General features: G+C 36.5%; 1 protein-coding gene across 2 annotated transcripts in view; it reads left to right on the top strand.

The window, feature by feature from the left end:
- LOC126704584 (polygalacturonase-1 non-catalytic subunit beta-like) overlaps window positions 1-21,101 on the top strand; it is a 66,445-nt gene that overhangs the window by 33,392 nt on the left and 11,952 nt on the right. The gene's annotated exons all lie outside the window — the stretch shown is intronic.

Raw genomic sequence — 21,101 nt, 5'->3', positions numbered from 1 at the left:
TGGAAAAATAGCATGGAGTAAATAAGAAATTGATATTTTATATGTTCACTTGAAAATGTTATTAAAAGTTGTAAAAATTCTGAGTCCCACATAGGAAAGGAAAGAGATAATATATGAGTTTATATGCTCATTAGTTGGACATTGGGTTGGGCCTTTAACATATGTGGACTGGGCCTATTTGTCCAAATAATAATATTTTATTATTTTAATTTTTTGAATCAGTTAGTCTGTGCACAGCAATAATTACTGAAACAGAGTGTCTGTTTAGTAACATATAATTTTTCATAGTCCCTCATTCATAAAAACTACTTTTCAGAAAACTTTCTAGGGGAGAATATTTTTGTGCATTTTCATTTTGTATCAAAGAGAGAGAAAGAGACATTGAGTAGTTCGCAGAGCACGACCTTGTGTGCTTCGTTTTCGTGTTGTAGACCATTTTATCCTGGGAGACAGACGTCCATGAGTCTCAAAACACCACAGTAATTATGTGAGGGGTGAAATCTGGTTTAAGGAGATTGTGTCAAACACAAAACTTGATCTGAATCATTCATCCTTTATGCATTTAGTCTATGAGTTTTTAATTATTTACAAATTTCTTCTTATATATTATATTTTGTTTTTACCTATCATATCTATTTGTGTTATTCTTAAATCTGTGTATTGTTCTTTTTGTTTTATCACAAAAGTAAATTGTTGAAATATATCCAACAATCTTAAAGCGGACTTAAATATTTTAATTTATTTTTGTGATTTATGGTGAAAGGAATTTCGGGTTTGTTGAAAATCGTTATCGACAATTTGATACTCCTGGGCAGATCTTGAAAAAACTGGGTTTTGATTTTGTGGGTTTGTCACGCAATATCTACTTTGTTCTATTATAAAGTTAATGGTCTTTTTCTCAACAAAAAAAAAAAGAGTTAATGGTCTTTGTCTTTTATTACGTTTTGGTGTGGGTTTGACTTTTGATACTTTTTGTGGGATTTTGTTTTCCGTGGGTTGAATTTAGATATTTGTATAGAATCATTGGATGTCTTAGATATTTTCTGATTTCGTGTTTGACAGTGTTGGTGGTTTTGATTATATTATATAATATTAGGCTTATTTTGTCTCTTACGGTTTATTGTTTGGCTTGGCTTGGCTTTTTAGATTCTTATATTTATTGCATGTGTTCGTACTGTGCTGCTTTATTTTTGCAATTCGGTGTAAAAAAAATTAAAATAAAAAAAAATGGTTTGCACGATAGTGGGGTTGTACAGTACACCCCTAGCCAGAGATATTATTTATAAAATCTTAGCTAGAGAATTATTTGTATTGACATGGAGGATACATAATAGTTGTATTTGAGCAAATACAGCCTTATTTAATTACATACATGTATATATATATATATATATATATAAGTGTTTATTAAGTAAGCAATGATGAGACATTAGAGATGTCCATTTATTATAAGAATGAAGTTGAGAAATAATTCAATGAATGCAATAAATTCTTGATTACCATAGAACTTGTGAGGGGAAGTTATTGTTTCCACTTTTTTTCATTGAAATGCCTTAAAAGAAAACCACTAAGACACCTTATGAATTATGGAAAAAGTGATCGCCTTTCTATAAATTCTTTAAATGTGGAGGTGTTTGATGAAGGTGGTGATTCCTATTCTTAAAGGATAAAGAACCATTGATTGTGTTTTCATTGGTTATGGTTATAATAGTAGTGCATAGTGCTTTTCTAATTTATGAATCTATTATTCTTATAGGCATGAAAATTAATTAGAATATATTTCAAGTGTTAAGCTTTCTTAAAAGAAAGTTTGGGTCTATGTTTAGTATCTCTCATGATTAAGAGTTGATAGAAGAGAAGTTGAGCCTAAACATAGTAAAAGGATAAACGTCATATTCGTTTGGTCCAAATTTTCTAATTTAAATGTTAGAAGATGAACTTAAAGTTTCAAAGAAGCGATATTCTGAGGTGCTTTCTTGGAAAAGAGACTATCAAGAGTGCATTAAATCCATCTTAGAAATCTATGGACAGTAATTGGTGGATCTAGCACCTAAGAATTTGAGAGTTGATGGAATTATTGACTATTACAAGGCAAAACTAGTTGTAGAAGGCTACAAACAAAAGAAAGATGTGAGTTTTCTTGATACACGATAAACCAAATGGGTTTATGATTCTTGTACAAGGAAACAAAGTGTGTAGGCTTGTTAAATCTTTGTATAGATTGAAGCAAGTTTCAATGCAATGACATGAGTTATTTGACAATGAGATGATGTCAAATGAGTTTAGGTTTGATGTGACTAGCGTGTTATGCGAAATATATCACAAGAGGCTATGTCTTTGTGAGACATGCTCGTGTAATAGCAATAATAAAAGCTATTGAGATGATGTTGACCATTAAGTTCAACTCGAAAGATGTAGGTGTTGTAGATGTGATACTAGAAATAAAATTTTCTAATACATCTAATGCACTTATCTTGTCTCAATCACATGAGAGATGTAACGACAGTCTAATGAGAACACCTTGTGTGAAGAGCATATGTGTTTTTGGGAAGTCTTTATAAACCAAAACAAACATGCATTGTTGGATACTTGTGCCTCGTATTAGTATATATTGGTAGGGCACAGAGTTATGGTAGGTCTCAACATATTTGTTGAAGACATAAAACCATGAGACAGTTGCTCTCAAATGGAAGTGATTCCTGATTATAAAACGGATCCGTAATCAATTGTTTAAGTGGAGAGCAAGTAAACTGCTCATCTAGGGGAATGGGGTTAAAGCCTATGACCTAAAGTTTCCATGACGGTAACCCCACCTAGTTGATTGGAGATCCCAAGATCTAGGCTTTCAAAGGGACAATAAAATTGTGGAGACTAGTTTTTATCACTATGGAGATTACATCTCCCACCCATTCCTATGATGAAATAGTGATGTTTGTAAGTGATGTTTAGGGTAAGCTTTGCTTTTAATGATTCTTATATCTTGGAATTCCAAGTGGGGTATAGTAGGATACTCTTAATAAGAGTCACCTATATGAGTGTGAAGTAGGCTGCTTCCATAAGAATTTTTAAGGCTGAATTCTCTAAAGCACTTCATGAATTTATCAGGATATGTTCAGGGCTGAAATGAACACAACTATAAGAACGAAATATGTTCGAAAAGGAGCTATGTGAATTCTATTGTCTTGATATACACAAACAGCTGAACAGTTCAAGACATCATTTTCACTGGTTTGCTAGTATATCCAATAGTCTTTCACAAAGGAAAGTTCAAAGCCACAAGCTACTTCTCTCGATACAGTAAATTTTCTTCTACTCTCTCTGTTTCTGCATCATCATTTGCATTGTGATTATCAATTTCTATTCATGTGGGGGATTGTTGGAAAAATAACATGGAGTGAATAAGAAATTGATGTTTTCTATGTTCACTTAAAGATGTTATTAAAAGTGGTAAAAATCTCGAGTCTCATATAGGAAAGGAAAGAGATAATATATGAGTTTATATGCTCATGAGTTGGACATTGAGTTGGGCCTTTGGCATATGTGAACTGGGCCTACTTGTCCAAATAATAATATTTTATTATTTTAATTTTTTGAGAGTTAGTCTGTGCACAGCAGTTATTACTGAAATAGAGTGTTTGTTCAGTAACATATAGCCACAAGCTACTTCTCTCGATACAGTAACTTTTCTTCTACTCTCTCTATTTCTACATCATCATTTGCATTGTGATTATCAATTTCTATTCATGTGGGGGATTGTTGGAAAAATAGCATGGAGTGAATAAGAAATTGATGTTTTCTATGTTCACTTAAAGATGTTATTAAAAGTGGTAAAAATCTCGAGTCTCATATAGGAAAGGAAAGAGATAATATATGAGTTTATATGCTCATGAGTTGGACATTGAGTTGGGCCTTTGGCATATGTGAACTGGGCCTACTTGTCCAAATAATAATATTTTATTATTTTAATTTTTTGAGAGTTAGTCTGTGCACAGCAGTTATTACTGAAATAGAGTGTTTGTTCAGTAACATATAATTTTTCATAGTCCCTCATTCATGAAAACTACTTTTTAGAAAACTTTCCAGGGGAGAATATTTTTGTGCATTTTCATTTTGTGTCAAAGAGAGAGAAAGAGACATTGAGTAGTTCGCAGAGCATGACCTTGTGTGCTTCATTTTCATACTGTAGATCATTTTATCTTGGGAGGTAGACGTCTGTGAGTCTCAAAGTACCACAGTAATTGTGTGAGGTGCGAAATCTGCTTTAAGTAAATTGTGTCAAACACAAGACTTGATCTGAATCATTCATCCTTCACGCATATGGTCTGTGAGTTTTTAATTATTTGCAGATTTCTTCTTATATATACAGTATCTATTTATTATTTTGTCTATCACATCTATTTGTGTTATTGTTTATATTTAGATCTGTATGTTGTTCCTTTTACTTAATCACAAAGCAAATTGTTGATACATATCCAACAATAAATTGTTGGATATATTTCAACAATTTACTTTTGTGATAAAGTAAAAGGAATAATACATAGATCTAAGAATAAGGAATAACACAAATAGATATGATAGGCAAAAGCAAAATATAATATATAAGAAGAAATCTGCAAATAATTAAAAAACTCACAAACCAAATGCGTGAAGGATGAATAATTCAGATCAAGTCTTGTGTTTGACACAATCTCCTTAAACCAGATTTCGCCCCCCACACAATCATTGTGGTGCTTTAAGATTCACGGACATCTGCCTCCTAAGATAAAATGATCTACAGTACGAAAATGAAGCACACAAGGTCATGCTCTGCGAACTACTCAATGTCTCTTTCTCTCTCTTTGACACAAAATGAAATGCACAAAAAAAATATTCTCACTAGGTGAGTTTTTCTAAAAAGTAGTGTTTATGAATGAGGGACTATAAAAAATTATATGTTGCTGAACAAGCACTCTGTTTCAGTCATAACTGTTATCCACAGACTAACTGACTCAAAAAATAAAAATAATAAAAAATATATATTATTTGAACAAGTAGGCCTAGTCCACATATGCCAAAAGCCCAACCCAATGTCCAACTCATGAGCATATAAACTCATATATTATCTCTTTCCTTTCCTATGTGGGACTCAAGATTTTTACCACTTTTGATAACATCTTCAAGTGAACATAGAAAACTTCAATTTCTTATTCACTCCATGCTATTTTTCCTACAATTCCCCACATGAATAGAAATTGATAAACACAATGCAAATGATGATGTAGACACACAGAGAGTAGAAGAAAAGTTACTGTATCGGGAAAGGTGGCTTTTGGCTTTAAACCTTCCTTTGTGAAAGACTATCGGATATACTAGCTAATCAGTGAACGCGATGTTTTTGAACTGTCAACCGTTTGTGTATACCAAGACAATAGAATTCACACAGCTCATTTTTGAACATTTTTCGTTCTTATAGTTGTGTTCATTTTGGCCCTGAACATATCCTGGTAAATTCATGAAGTGCTTTAGAGAATTTAGCCTTGAAACTCTCATGGAAGTGGCCCACTTCACACTCATATAGGTGACTCTTATTAAGAGTATCCTGCCATGCCCCACTTGGTTTTCCAAGATATAAGAATCATTAAAAGCAAAACTTACCCTGAACATCGCTTACAGGCATCACTATTTCATCATAGGAATGAGTGGGAGATGTTATCTCCATAGTGATAAAAACTAGTCTCCACAATTTTTTTGTCCCTTTGAAAGCCTAGATCTTGGGATCTCCAGTCAACTAAGTGGGGTTACCGTCATGGAAACTTTAGGTCATAGGCTTTAACCCCATTCCCCTCAATGAGCAGTTTACTTGCTCTCTACTTAAACCTTTGGTTAACGGATCCGCTATATTCTCTTTCGACTTTATGAAGTCTGATGGTGTAATGAAAATCCATGTAAGTCTTGTCTCGTCCATTGGAGTCGTCCAAAGAAAAGAGAGGAAGAAGGAAGATCCTCGCCCGAGTTCAACCAAGGACGGACGAGGTTACTGCACCATGAACATGTTTAGCCTTGGACGAACATATCTCCACCAGGTGTGAGAGAAATCGAACCATTGCTAGTCAAGTCCAACCGTTGTGGAATGCAGACTCAAATAATGTAACTTCCATAGCAGTTATGGAAGTTATCTCCGAGCCTTTTGGACTCCTCAACAATAGGAACGGTTACCAAACAAGTAACCACTCCTCGCATGCTATATAAACGCTCGCCAACGAAAAAGTAATGGATTTCTGATTTGGAGACTTCCAATTTACTGGGAATCACAAAAAGGCTAACTTTACCATCGGAGGGTTCTTGGCCGGCTTCCACTGGTCTCCTCTGATTTTCTGTTTGTTTTCTCAGGATTCACTCACAAACTCATCAACGCCCGAGACTTTCAGCCCACTGATATCATAGGATTCATCAAAGTCAATGGAAATAATTCCATTAGAGAGCAACTGCCTCACAATATTATGTGTTCGACGTATATGTCGAGACTTACCATTGTACATATGACTCTATGCCCCACCAAGAGCTGATTTGCTATAAAAATGTATACAAATAGAGGGCACAGGTTTCATCCACATTGGCATATCCTCCAAGAAGTGACGAAGCCACTTTACTTCTTCTCCTGCATTGTCCAATGCGACAAATTCTGATTCCAATATGGACCTAGCAATGCATGTTTGTTTAGAAGACTTCCAAGATACCGCTGCACCACTAAGTGTAAAGACATATCCACTCGTGGATTTGGTGTCTTTTGTGTCGGATATCCAATTAGCATTACTATACCCTTTTAGTACAGCTGGATACCAAGTGTAGTGCAACCCATAGTTTCGGGTGTATTTCAAATACCTCAAAACCCTAACTAATGCCTTCCAGTGGTCTTCCCCTGGATTACTAGTGTCTCTACTCAACTTGCTGACAGAATATGCTATGTCCGGTCTAGTGCAGTTCATTATATACATAAGATTGCCTATTATTCTTGAATACTCCAATTGAGATATTCCTTGCCCTTTATTCTTACTTAGATGTAAATTTACATCTATAAGTGTTCTCACTAGACTATCATCATACTTCTTGAATTTCTCAAGAACTTTCTTAACATAATGTGTTGAGATAAGACAAGTCCATCAGATTTTCTAGAAATCTTCATTCCTAGTATCACATCTGTAACACCTAAATCTTTCATGTCGAACTCACTAGTCAACATTCTCTTGGTAGCTTTAATGATATCATTATTACTACCTATAACGAGCATATCATCAACATAGAGACACACAATGACATAGCCATTTGCAGCATCTTTAATATACACACATTTGTCACACTCACTGATTCTAAACACATTTGACATCATCGCATTGTCAAATTTCTCATGTCATTGCTTTGGAGCTTGCTTTAATCCATAAAGATATTTAACAAGCCTACACACTTTCTTTTCTTGACCAGGAACAATGAACCCCTTTGGTTGTTCCAAATAAATCTCCTCGTTTAATTCACCATTCAAGAATGTTGTTTTTACATCCATTTGATGTATCTCTAGGTTATGCAACGCTGCAATAGCCACCAACATCAAATGGACGTCATTCTTGTAACAGGTGAATATGGGTCAAAATAATCCACACCTTCCTTTTGTTTGTAACCCTTTACAACAAGTCTTGCCTTGCACTTTTCAATAGATCCATCAACCTTTAATTTCCTCTTGAATATCCATTTATATCCTAGAGATTTACAACCTAGTGGAAGATCCACTAGTCCCCATGTATGATTTTGAAGGATGGATTCAATCTCACTATTGACAGCTTCTTTCCAGAAAGGTGCCTTAGGTGTAGAAATAGCTTCCTTGAAGCTTGGAGGTTCATCTTCTAACATATAAGTTAGAAAATTCGGACCAAACAATTTTGACGTTTTAGCCCTCTTACTATGTCTAGATTCAACCTCATTCCTCTCTTCCATCAACTCTTGATCATGAGAGGTACTAGACGTAGACTCAAAGTTTCTCTTATGAGAACTTGATTCTTGTGTGGATTTGTAAGGAAATATCTCCTCAAAGAATGACGCATCCCTGGATTCAATAATAGTATTGACATGCAGGTCAGGAATGTCAGACTTATAAATTAGAAATCGATATGCAGTACTGTTATGTGCATAACCGATGAAAACACAATCAACGGTTTTTGGTCCCATCTTTATCCTCTAAGGAATAGGAACCACCACTTTTGCCAAACACCCCCACACCTTTAAGAATTTATAGGAAGGTATTCTACCTTTCCATAATTCATAGGATGTCTTATTGGTTTTCTTCTTAGGCAATTTATTAAGAATATAATTGGCGGAAAGAATAGCTTCCCCCCACAAGTTCTGCGGTACACCGAAACTTATCAACATCACATTCATCATATCCTTCAAGGTTCTATTTTCTCTTTCAGCAACTCCATTTTGTTGAGGTGAATAAGGTGCAGTGGTTTGATGAAGAATACCATGTTGTAAACAGAACTCACCAAAAGGTTATTCATATTACCCCACCTCTATCACTCCTTAGAACCTTAATCTTTTTGTTGAGTTGATTCTCAACCTCATTCTTACATTGCATGAATGCCTCAATTGCCTCATCCTTGCTCCTTAGCAAGTACACATAACAGTATCTAGTGCAATCATCTATGAAAGTGATGAAATATTTCTTACCACCTCTAGTTTGTACAGATTTCATGTCACATACATCACTATGTATTAAATCTAGAGGTTCAGTGCTTCTTTCAACTGATTTAAAACATGCTCTAGCCATCTTAGCTTCCACACAAATTTCACACTTATGATTAAAATCAATTTTAAATTTAGGCAATAAATTTAAATTTATTAATCTATCTAAACACTACAAAAAAAAGGGTCTAAAGCTGCGTTTGAAAAACGCAGCTTAAGACCCCAAAAACGCGGCTATAGGCTTTTAGCCGCGTTTCCTATGGCCGCGTTTGTAAACGCGGCCTAAAGTCCGCGGCTCAAAGCCTATAGCCGCGTTTTTTGAAAACGCGGCTAAAACCGGACCTGGAGCCGCGTTTTCTAACCGCGGCTATAGGATTCGACCTATAGCCGCGTTTACTAAAAACGCGGCTCCAGGACAGCTTCGAGCTGCGTTTCAAACGCGGCTATAGCTATTTCCCAGCAACATTGATCACGCTATAGCCGCGTTTTAAAAAACGCGGCTATAGGTTTTTAAAAAAACAAAAAAAAATTCTGGGTAAATTTTTCCCCAGAAAATTCAAAATTGAAAAATCAAATATAAAAAATTCAAAATTAAACACAAATACAAAAAATTCAAAAACAAATACAAATCTAGAAAATTCAAAATCAAATACAACATACTCACAATACAAACACACCCAGAAAATTTTAAATTAAAGAAAATATACTCACAATACAAACACATGCACCCAAAAAATTAAAAATCAAACATAAACCCAGAAAATTTAAAATCAAACACAAACCCGGAAAATTAAAAGCAAACACAACATTCTCACAATACAAACACAACGAAAAAATTCAAAATCAAACAAAACGTGTTCCAAAATATAAAACAAACCCATGAATCTCCTCTCATTCAACAAAACCAACCAAATCTAACACTAATTCCATTCAATAAAACAAAAGCACAAGCTCAGAATCAAAAAAGAACACAAGCCTGTGAAGAAGGAAGAAAGAAAAAGGAACAAAAAAAAAAAAAAAAAAAAAATGCAGTACCCAGATGTGAAGGAAGAAAGAAAAAGGAAAAAAAAAAGAAAAGAAAAGAGAAAAGAGTTACCTGGATGTGGAGAAAGGAAAAAAAAAAGAAGAAGAAGAAGACTTACCCAGATGTGAAGAAGGAAGAAAGAAAAAGAAAAAAAAAAAAAAGAAGAAAGAATGAACCATCTGAAGAATGAAGAAAGAAAGGGAAAAGGAAGAAAAGAGAGTAAGTGGGGGTAGGTGGGAAAGTGGGGTGCAGGTGTGAAAGGTAGTGTACGTGGGAAGTTCAGGAAAATATTTTTTTTTTTTTTTAAGCGCTACCTATAGCCGCGTTTTTAAAAAACGCGGCTATAGGTCGGCGCTTAAGTACGATTTTTTACAGGACCTATAGCCGCGTTTTTAGAAAACGCGGCTATAGCTATAATTTAAAAAAAAAAAAAAAAAAAAAAAAATCCGGACGGGACTGAAGCCGCGTTTTGGAGCCGCGTTTTTGGAAAACGCGGCTCCAGCCTTCCCTTTGAGCCGCGTTTCTGGAAAACGCGGCTCGAGCCTTCCCTTTGAGCCGCGTTCATGAAAAACGCGGCTCAAAGGAAAAGCTGTAGCCGCGTTTTCCAAAAACGCGGCTAAAAAACGCGACTGAAAGTCGCGTTTTTTGTAGTGAAAGTATAATAATTAACATGACCCAATCTATCGTGCCAAACATTAGATAACTCAAGCATGTAAACAGAAGATGTACTTTTATTATTATCAATAGCAGTCATTACATTCATCTTAAACAAGCCATTGCTTAAATATCCTTTGCCCACATACATTCCACTCTTAAAGAGTGAAAATTTATGAGATTCAAAGACCAACTTGTAACCATTCTTGCTCAACAATGAGCCAGATACATGGTTCTTTTGAATTTCTGACACATGTAGTACATCTTTCAAAGTAAGAAACTTGCCCGTAGTCATTTTGAGCACAACCTTTCCAATTCCTTCAATCTTAGAGGTTGAGGAATTTCCCATGAAAATTTTTCCTCCATTACCCACAAGATTATATGTAGAAAACATTTTCTTTTCTGAACATACATGGCGAGTAGCCCCAGTGTCCACCCACCATTCCTTGGTATTTCCTCCTACCAAGTTCATTTCAGAAATCACAGCAGAAAGGTTCTGGTTGGTTTGAGCCACAACTGGATTCACAACAATTTTGTTTGACATCTGTGTTCAACAAAATTCAAACAAATTGAATCCTCAAAACCAGCCAAGTTTAAGAAATAATTTGGCGGAAATGCCTTTTTCGTCCCTATGTTTTTCCCTGATTCCCATTTTGGTCCCTACATTTTATTTTTACCACATTTAGTCCCTATCCAGAGAAATGCTATTCATTTTAGTCCTTTCCTTCAATACCCTAATGGCAAAATCCAAGGTGGCAAACGGAACCATTAAAATAATAATAAAATTTTTATTTTTGCATTAAAAAATGCCACATCAGCATCTAAATTAAAAAAAAAATTATCAATTTTAACTAAATAAAAAAAGTTAAAAACATAATTAAAAACCAAAAATTACACGAATTGAGATCTAAATTTTTCTTGAACAAGAACTACAAGAACACAAACCCACAAACCCAGATTTAAGAACACAAAATTGAAAACCAAAAATCACAAACCCAGAAAATAAAAACACAAAATTAAACATCAAATCCACATCAGATTATACATGAATTAGAAATTAAACATGAACAGATTAAAGATTTGAACAAGAAGACAAACCCAGAAAATTTAAAACCCAAAAAATTAGCATCAGATCCACATCAACACAAAATTTAACATGAACAAATCCGAAAAATCAAACCCCCACACCACCAAAGCATCAAACACAAAACACAAACCCAAATTTTATAGCCCCTAAACACAAAAACACTAAACTCAAAACCCAAATTTTTGGGCACCAAATAAAATAGAAGAAAAGAAAGAGTCTGATTTTCTCATCTTTCCGAGAAACCAACACAAAATCAACCTAAACCAACACAAAACTCAACGATCCAAAACCCAACGATCAATGACCCACTGATCTAAAACCCGATGATTTGAAACTCATCTCAAATCACCGATTCGAAACCTCCAAACCCATCAGATCCACCACCTCCGACCTCTACTTCTATTTCATTGCATGGAACCCAGGCCAAAGTTCCTCAAGCTTCAGTCTTTCGCCATTGACCATGACAGCCACGAACGACAATGAGTCCTTTCTGGGCTTGGTCTATGGGTTTCACATCAAGTTCTCTGCCGATGATTTCTTCTTGCTCGTGTCCGCATGGGTTTCAGTTCCTCCTTTGTTCCCTCTCATCTCTGATGGCTAGGATCGAGCTCAATGAGAGGCTGAAGTACCGAACCAGAGAGAGCAAAAGGGAGAAGTTGAACCAAGAGAGAGGGTGTGTGTGTGTGGAAGTGGTGGGTGGGTTTAAAATATTGGGTTTATTTTAATTTTTTTTGGGTTTGTGTATGCTTAATTTTGTGTTTGTTTTCAAAGAAAAAAAAAAAGAGAGAAAATGTCAAATAAAGGAAAATGTTCTTCTTGTTCTCAAATCTGGGTTTGTATTCTTGTTGTTCTTGTTTAAGACATACTTAGATCTCAATTCATGTGATTTTTGGTTTTTAATTCTGTTTTTAATTTTTTTTATTTAGTTAAAATTAATAAATTATTTTTTTAAATTTAGATACTGACGTGGCATTTTTTAATGTCAAAATAAAATTTATTATTATTATTTTAATAGTTCCGTCTGCCACCTCGGCTTTTGCTGTTAGGGCACTAACGGAAGAGACTAAAATAGATGGCATTTTTATAAATAGGGTCTAAATGTGATAAAAATAAATTGTAGTGACCAAAATGAAATTCAGGGCAAAACATAGGGATGAAAAAGCCATTTCCAGCTAAATAAATATATATTTACGTTCAAACGTTGCTGTGCAAAATAGAAAGTAAAGCTAACTGCATAAACTGAGCAAACACAATGCGAACACAATAAACAAAAGAATCCAAAAAACCCAGCCAAACAATGATTCAAGTAAGACAAATATCCTAATATTATATAATAAAATTAAAACCACCAACACTGTCAAGCACGAAACACAGAGCAAGATACGTAGTGTGATTGGACAAATGAAACCAAACCCCAGCACAGCCCAACACGTAAACTATTGAAGATCATAAATTAATTTATAATATAAACAAGTGGATATTTAAGCTAAGCGGTAAACACAAACCAGGTTTTTCCAAGTTTTGCGCAGCCTATATACAATTGCGATTTAGTGTTTTTCAACTATCACAAAATTCCTTTCACCGTGAAACACAAATTAAATTAAAATATATAAAAAAAATCTGCTTTAAGATTGTTGGATATATTTTAACAATTTATTTTTGTGATAAAGCAAAAGTAACTGATGAAGCGTGACTTCGTCAGTCGAAATGAATGTGCCTAGATGGATCCAAATTCTCGCCTGGATACCTGTGTAGATGACAAGACTGCTTCTGCAGGGATGGTCACCGGTGTGGTGCCTGTCACAACGTCTCCGATGCCAAAGTCAGAACGAAAGAGTATAATGTAAAATGAAAAAGAATACTAAAATGGCAATCACTATCCTTTTAGAGTTTCTGTGTTTTTGTTCCTTGTGTTGGCAGTGTGGGGGGCTTTATATATGTTGCCTTGGATTCTAGCCGTTGTGACTGGCATTTGTGATGTTAATTTCTTCCTTTGGTAACGCCTCCTGCTTTGTAATGGAGCTTTTATTGTGCTCTCAATGGTCTGTACAGTTGGTTTTGTAACCATCCGAGGTATTATTGGTGGCATTGAATGGTTCCGCTATTCTCGTTAGTGACGTGGATACCTTTTGGGCTCATCTTAGGGGTGGCCTCTGAAAGTTCAAATATGTGTATAAATACCCTTGAACGTTTAGACCCCCAAATACAAAATAACCAATTCAAGCTTTATGACAAACAACTAATGTGCGGAAAATGAACATAAGCTATAAACAGAATTGGAAATCAATCTAAGCCAATTATAAATCACATCCACAGCAGATAATAAAAAGGCAAAGATAGAGAGGAAGGAAGATGCAAACACAAAGACAACACGCGATGTGTTATCGAAGAGGAAACCGAAGCCCTCGGCGTAAAACCTCTCCGCCGCCCTCCAAGCGGTAAACAATCCACTAGAAAATACAGTTGGGATACAAGGACAGCAATAGACCCTCCAAGCCTAATCTACCCAGTGCACCTAAGCCCTCCAAGCTTCTTGCTCCAACGAGGTTGCGCCGAACCTTTTTCTTTTCTAGCTTCCCGAATTCCGCTACTAGACCGTAGCATCAACCAATGAAGATTGGTTCCTTCCTAACTGCTTCCCATAAATCCAAACAGCTGTCTCACAGTGATGATGATGGTGAGAACCAGGTTTGGTATAATGCCTCTCAAGGATTTGACAATGGAGAGGAAGAGAGTTGAGGAATTTGAAGAGACTCTAAGGTATAGATTGTGGGTGAATCAATCTTGTTTTTCTTTAGGGTTTCTCTCTCAAAATTCTCTCTGGAAGCTCTCTTTCAATCGTGGGTAAAAGGGGTATTTATACTAGAGTGGGAGAGGAATGTGAAACGTCAGGTTTTTACAAAACAGGGGTGGCTCGCGGCTTGACCTCGCGGCTTGACTAAGTCGCGAGATCTAGTCGCGAGTTAACCGTATGGCCAGTTGTCCTGTTTTGTCCTGTAGTACTCCAGCTAGCATGACTGTTCATCTTCCAGCATGCTTGGCACGTGTGCTGCTTCTGGCGACTTGCAGCCGCGAGTCACCCGCGAGTCCCAGCCACGAGTCTCTGTTTTCTTGCACACTCTTGAGCAATCTTCACTCTATCTCACTCACTACCCTTACATCAAACCCACCTAAATACAGGGTTACTAAATGCTGAATTACAAGCAAATTTGGCACGGAATAAAGCCAATTAGATGGTTGAATAAATTCAACCTTACAATCTCCCCCTTTGGCTATTCCGTGACAAAACCCTAAAACAGACTCTAGACTTAACATGTGAGTTGGGAACAGTTGAACAAAACTCACTCACACCTAACTCTAGAAGCTGTGAAGCACTTGAATCATATGAACATAATACTCCTGAAACACAACAATACACCATGATCATTGTATGTAGAAAAGCATGAAATGCATATGAAGCAAACAATATGTGATCAAGCAAAGATGGAGTTAAGAAACAAACCATGGCTTGATCAAACAAGCAATCACTACAAGGTAGCGATCACAATGCTCATTCACACTTGGAATGAACACTTGAACATACAAGCTAACAAGAACAATGCAAGTTACTTGTATGCCCAACACTCAACCAATGCATAATACACTAAGTATATGTATCTAGGAAAAATCCTACAAGGGCACAAGAGTGACAGTACTTAAAAGAAAATGCAATACATTTATATAGAAGTACTGATTTAAACAAAGCATAAAAGGCTGCATAAAGCATGGTACAAACCATAAAGCCTACAAATATGCATAAAAACATAACCCTAAAAGCTTACAAAAGCACATGGGTACAAACACATTATATTGAATAAAAACTTAAACAATATAAACTAAAAGTGCTTAAAATTTCTCCCCTTCAAAGTGATGAGAAGCTGTGATGCACTTGGAACATATATATACTTGTACCCTGAAACACTTGCACAAAACACATTAGACCCTCAAGGTAAAGCAAGTAATAAATGACAAGTATAATATAACAAGTATAGAAATGACTACAATGATCACATAGCAAAGCAAATGATCATCTGAACATGCATTCAATGAAACATAATAACATAGGGATATATGCATGTCCAAAGCACAAACATGATGCAATGAGAACACCAAAGCATAACACAAAGCACCATAAAGCCAACAAGAAAACAAACAGAACAAGGTTTTCTAGTTAACACAATGTCTTCTCCCCCTTGGTATATGCATCTCCCCTATGGAATATCTCTCCCCCTACAAATGTGCATGAGAAATAGAATTTCTCCCCCTAAGGATGTGCACAAGAGTCATATAGAAATGACAAAATACTCCGAAACATTCTCTAGAGTATACTCTCCCCCTTTTTGTCAGGAATAGACAAAGGGTCAAGAAGAAACGAGGGCAAGAGATGAAGGTATGAACAATGCTAATGATGCATGAGGGGTGCAAGATGAATGAGAAAATGAAGCTTAAACCCATGACAAAGTAAAATGCTACAAAGCATAAGACAGACATGACATGCTAGGATGAAGAAGCAAGGTATAGACCAATGCATGACAAGGGTAGCAAAGGTGTGTGCAAGAGGTGGCTAAGTGCAATGCATGACCAATGCATGAAAAATGCACATGTGGGGTAAGGTGTGTTAAATACACAACCAATGAACCAAACATGTTCCTAATGAGGAAACATGAGAAACCCCAAAGTTTGATACTCATCGGAGTCCAAACAGGCGAGAAAATGTCTAAGAGGCATTTTATCAAACACCTAGCATGCACACTATGAACAATAATGTGAAACAATGCATGAACATCATGAAATCTACCCTTAAAACATGTTCTTTCTGCCACAAGGGGCCAACATCCAATGCAAATCAACAAAAGAAACCAATCCCATGAAGAAATTTAACAAAAATTAAGTTTTCCCAACCCCTATGATAAAAATCTCAACCAAGAGCACAAAACTCTCCAAAACATAATCTAAGGATCAAAATTAATGAAAAGAGTTTATAATTACCTTAAAAATGTTAATGGAATGAAAAACCATTCAAATTGGTTGGGTTTGGATGTAAAAATATTGAAAGAGGGATTTTAGAGAGGATGGGAGAGGTTTAAAACAAGTTTCCCACAAAAAACCCTTTAAAAAGCTGTTTCTGGGCGTTTCGCGACTGGGCGAGTCACGAGGTTCAGTCGCGAAAATCTTCGCGAGTCGCGAGTGAGTCGCGAGTAAGCCGCGAGTCGCGAGTTTCAGTCGCGAAAATTTTCGCGAGTCGCGAGTGAGTCACGAGCAAGCCGCGAGTGAGTCGCCAAAAGTTTCTGGATGAACTCGCGACTGGAGTTTCGCGACTGGCGAGTCGCCAGCTGAGCCGCGAAAAACTCTGACACCTGTTTTTCAATACAGAACATGGTTAAACAATGAAAAACAAAGTAAACACTAAACATGAACACAAAGAGTGATAAAAATCACTTCCAAAAACATATAAAATGATCAAAAATCTTTTTGGATTGAACCATATATGATTGAGCACACACACATCACATTTAGACAAGTACAATCTAACAAATGAATAAGACATTCATTGAACATTAGGCATGTGTGTTGTGTATGTGTATCAAATGTGGAGTAGTCCTTAGTCTAGAGTGAAGCTTCAATGATCAATTCAATCAAGTCATACACAACTAGTGCTAAGTCAAGTGGTCTATCTCAATTATAGAAATGAACATATATGACCTCCCACAAGAAAATGATTACATATGATGAAGCTTTTCATTTGGCTTCTTTACAATTCATAACATTTGATCATTTTGAATCAAAACATCTCATTTTGAGATCGATGCCTAAAATTTGTGATATTTCAATTTGATGAACAAGCCTTTGGCTTTTTAGGCATCATACAATTTCATTTAAGTCGCTTTCCCTTTTTCCTAGTCGAATACTAGTATGTGCGACGGCTTTTGCAGCTCATTATCTCTTTTCATTTTGAGATTTACATTTATTGAGCTCTTTAAGCAATAAAAATAAAAGAGTGGGAAGAGATATAAGCACAAGTTTACGCATGTATCAAGACCAACATGACTATTGACTAATCATTCATGACAAGCTTGAAGATCGATTTACAACAATCACACAAAGATGTCAAGATTTTTCCCACAAAGATATAAGTGCAAAAATAACAAGCTAAGCTCGAAAATGCACAAAGCCAATTGTACAAAGGTACAAGGCCAAACTCACATGTGATATGTGCTCAAACATATACGATCAAACTTTTTGAATTTTTCACTTTTTATGTGGTTTTGGATTTTTTACTCACACAAAACTGAAATATAAAAGTAAGATAAAAAACAAAACAATGCATATAAATAGATGCAAGATGCACAAAATGCATGAAGTTATGACATTTAATGCATGAAGGGTCCTACAAAGATCGAAAGAATTAGATCAAGGACCAAAAGAGCAAAGGCTCAACCATAGGAACCCTTCCTCATCCAAACGGAACGATTGTTTGGAATGAGTGTCTCAAGAGAAGTGAGACGAGGGTTGGAAGAATGAGAACCGGAGATGCACATAGTCAAGGAGTTAAGAGCATTAAACATTTTCTTTAACAACATGCTATTTTCACTCAAAACCGGTTTACTCTTTTTAGCACTTCCAAAAAGCTCAAGTTTCTCTTTTCTTTTGATTTTTTTAAAAGCATGAAACTTAGAGCATTGAGGTCTTAGATGACCAAAGGCACCACAATGGTGGCAAACAATGCGTTTAGGTCTACTAGGCTTTTTAGAAAGAGATCTAGGAACATTGTTTTGTTCCCTTTTCAACTTGGAGCATTGAGGTCTTATATGACCGATCACACCGCAATGGTGGCAAGTTGGAACAAACTTAGATCCATTCAAAACCTTAGGTTGAGACCTAAACGGAGGCTTTGACTTAACAGCCTTTCTCTCCACCTTTTGATTTCTCTTATGTGGAGGAATGTACACCGATTTGTCCTTTAAGGTAGAACACACACTAGACACAAAATCAGGTACTATAACATGATTGCAACAAATATTTTCATCCTTTTTAACAATAGGTTCAGCAATCAAACACTTGGCATGCATCTTAAGAGATTCATTTTCACATTTAAGATCATCAACAAGTTTGTTAGACAAAACAAGTTTAGCATCCAAGTCCATATTCAAACATTCAAACTCTTTCAGCTTTTCATGAGAAATTTCAGCAAGTTTTTTATATTTCTCAACCAATTTGTTGGATTCATTGAGCTTAGCAATCAAATCATCCTTTTCACAAAATAACTTGCTCAAATTCTTTTGAAACTTCTTAGCATTTTTCTTTAAGAGTTTGTCAACAACACCCATAGATTCATATAACATGTCATCACACTTATGAGGATTAACACTCATAGAGGCATTTTCACAAACACGTGGCATGTTACATTCATCACCAACCAAATCATGCAAAGAGTCATACAAAGCACAATCCATGGCAAAAAAACACAAGGGGTCAAGGATCACACTTAGGTATTTAAACCACAACAAGTGTACCCGCTCTGATACCAATTGAAAGTTCAAATATGTGTATAAACACCCTTGAACGTTTAGACCCCCAAATACAAAATAACCAATTCAAGCTTTATGACAAACAACTAGTGTGCGGAAAATGAACATAAGCTATAAACAGAATTGGAAATCAATCTAAGCCAATTATAAATCACATCCACAGCAGATAATAAAAAGGCAAAGATAGAGAGGAAGGAAGATGCAAACACAAAGACAACACGCGATGTGTTATCGAAGAGGAAACCGAAGCCCTCGGCGTAAAACCTCTCCGCCGCCCTCCAAGCGGTAAACAATCCACTAGAAAATACAGTTGGGATACAAGGACAGCAATAGACCCTCCAAGCCTAATCTACCCAGTGCACCTAAGCCCTCCAAGCTTCTTGCTCCAACGAGGTTGCGTCAAACCTTTTTCTTTTCTAGCTTCCCGGATTCCGCTACTAGACCGTAGCATCAACCAATAAAGATTGGTTCCTTCCTAACTGCTTCCCAGAAATCCAAACAGCTGTCTCACAGTGATGATGATGGTAAGAACCAGGTTTGGTATAATGCCTCTCAAGGATTTGACAATGGAGAGGAAGAGAGTTGAGGAATTTGAAGAGACTCTAAGGTATAGATTGTGGGTGAATCAATCTTGTTTTTCTTTAGGGTTTCTCTCTCAAAATTCTCTCTGGAAGCTCTCTTTCAATCGTGGGTAAAAGGGGTATTTATACTGGAGTGGGAGAGGAATGTGAAACGTCAGGTTTTTACAAAACAGGGGTGGCTCGCGGCTTGACCTCGCGGCTTGACTAAGTCGCGAGATCCAGTCGCGAGTTAACCGTATGGCCAGTTGTCCTGTTTTGTCCTGTAGAGCTCCAGCTAGCATGACTGTTCATCTTCCAGCATGCTTGGCGCGTGTGCTGCTTCTGGCGGCTTGCAGCCGCGAGTCACCCGCGAGTCCCAGCCGCGAGTCTCTGTTTTCTTGCACACTCTTGAGCAATCTTCACTCTATCTCACTCACTACCCTTACATCAAACCCACCTAAATACAGGGTTACTAAATGCTGAATTACAAGCAAATTTGGCACGGAATAAAACCAATTAGATGGTTGAATAAATTCAACCTTACAGCCTCGTCTGTCCTGCTAGATTCGTCTCTAATTGATTTCGTCAGTCCCGTCAGCTGCGCCCGGATTCTGTGGTCATCGTGAAATGTCATGACGACCATAGAAGATGAAAAGGTTTTTTTTTTTTTTTTTTTTTTACTGTAGGCAACTCTTGGGATCTCGTGTCGCATTAAATGAGTAGTGGTGGCGCTCCATAGGTCATGGCCACGTGGCATGTCCCAGTTGGTGGAGTTAATGCTCCAATTTGTGGAACTATTAGGTTTCCCGCTGGTTTCTAGTTGTTTTGAGCTTTGATTGAAACTTCTCCTCTTCTCATTTCTTTCACTTTTCTCAAAAAAACTTCCAATCATTGTTCCTAGCGCTTTCTTTGCTTACTTTTGCTCTGTAACTCTTCTCCGAACCGGTGAACCATGCGGTGGTGTTTTTCATCTCCTTTTCTTTGAGGTGAGTTTTTCTTCTTTCTTTCTGTCCTTTCTCTCCTTTTATTTCGGTGTAGGCATAAGCTATGGTAATTTTTTTTATTTTTTCTCCCTTTCCTTTTGTGTTTGTTTTGGGTTTATTGGGGGTTTAGTTTGTATTTTTTCCCTTGGTGCTTTGTCTGTCTTTTCATGGTTAGTAGCTCTGAAGTTAGGATAGCTTGCCCCTCAATTTCCTGCCTCTTCGCGCGCTTAGGGGGGTCTTTGGGTGTTTTTCCACATCTTGAGAACTTTGTTTTTTAGGGTAACAGTTTGGGCGTTGTATTGGCCGATCTGTTGCCTTTGCTTTGTCAATCGATTGATTGGTTCAAGGGTTTAGTGAAAGAGCGGGAGGCGATGTCGGAAGTTAGGTCTAGCGAACTCGAGACTGGGTTATCGTGAAGCAGTGTCTAACCCTTGTGAGGTTAGGGCTTTCTACGCCCTCAAAGAGGAGTGTGGGTTGGATGCTGATACGTTGGGTAGATTTAATGATAGATTTCAA

This window comes from Quercus robur, chromosome 11, assembly GCF_932294415.1.
Source record: "Quercus robur chromosome 11, dhQueRobu3.1, whole genome shotgun sequence".
Classification (NCBI taxonomy): domain Eukaryota; kingdom Viridiplantae; phylum Streptophyta; class Magnoliopsida; order Fagales; family Fagaceae; genus Quercus; species Quercus robur.
The sequence above is the reverse complement of the archived record's forward strand: the minus strand, read 5'-3'. Positions and strand labels throughout refer to the sequence as shown.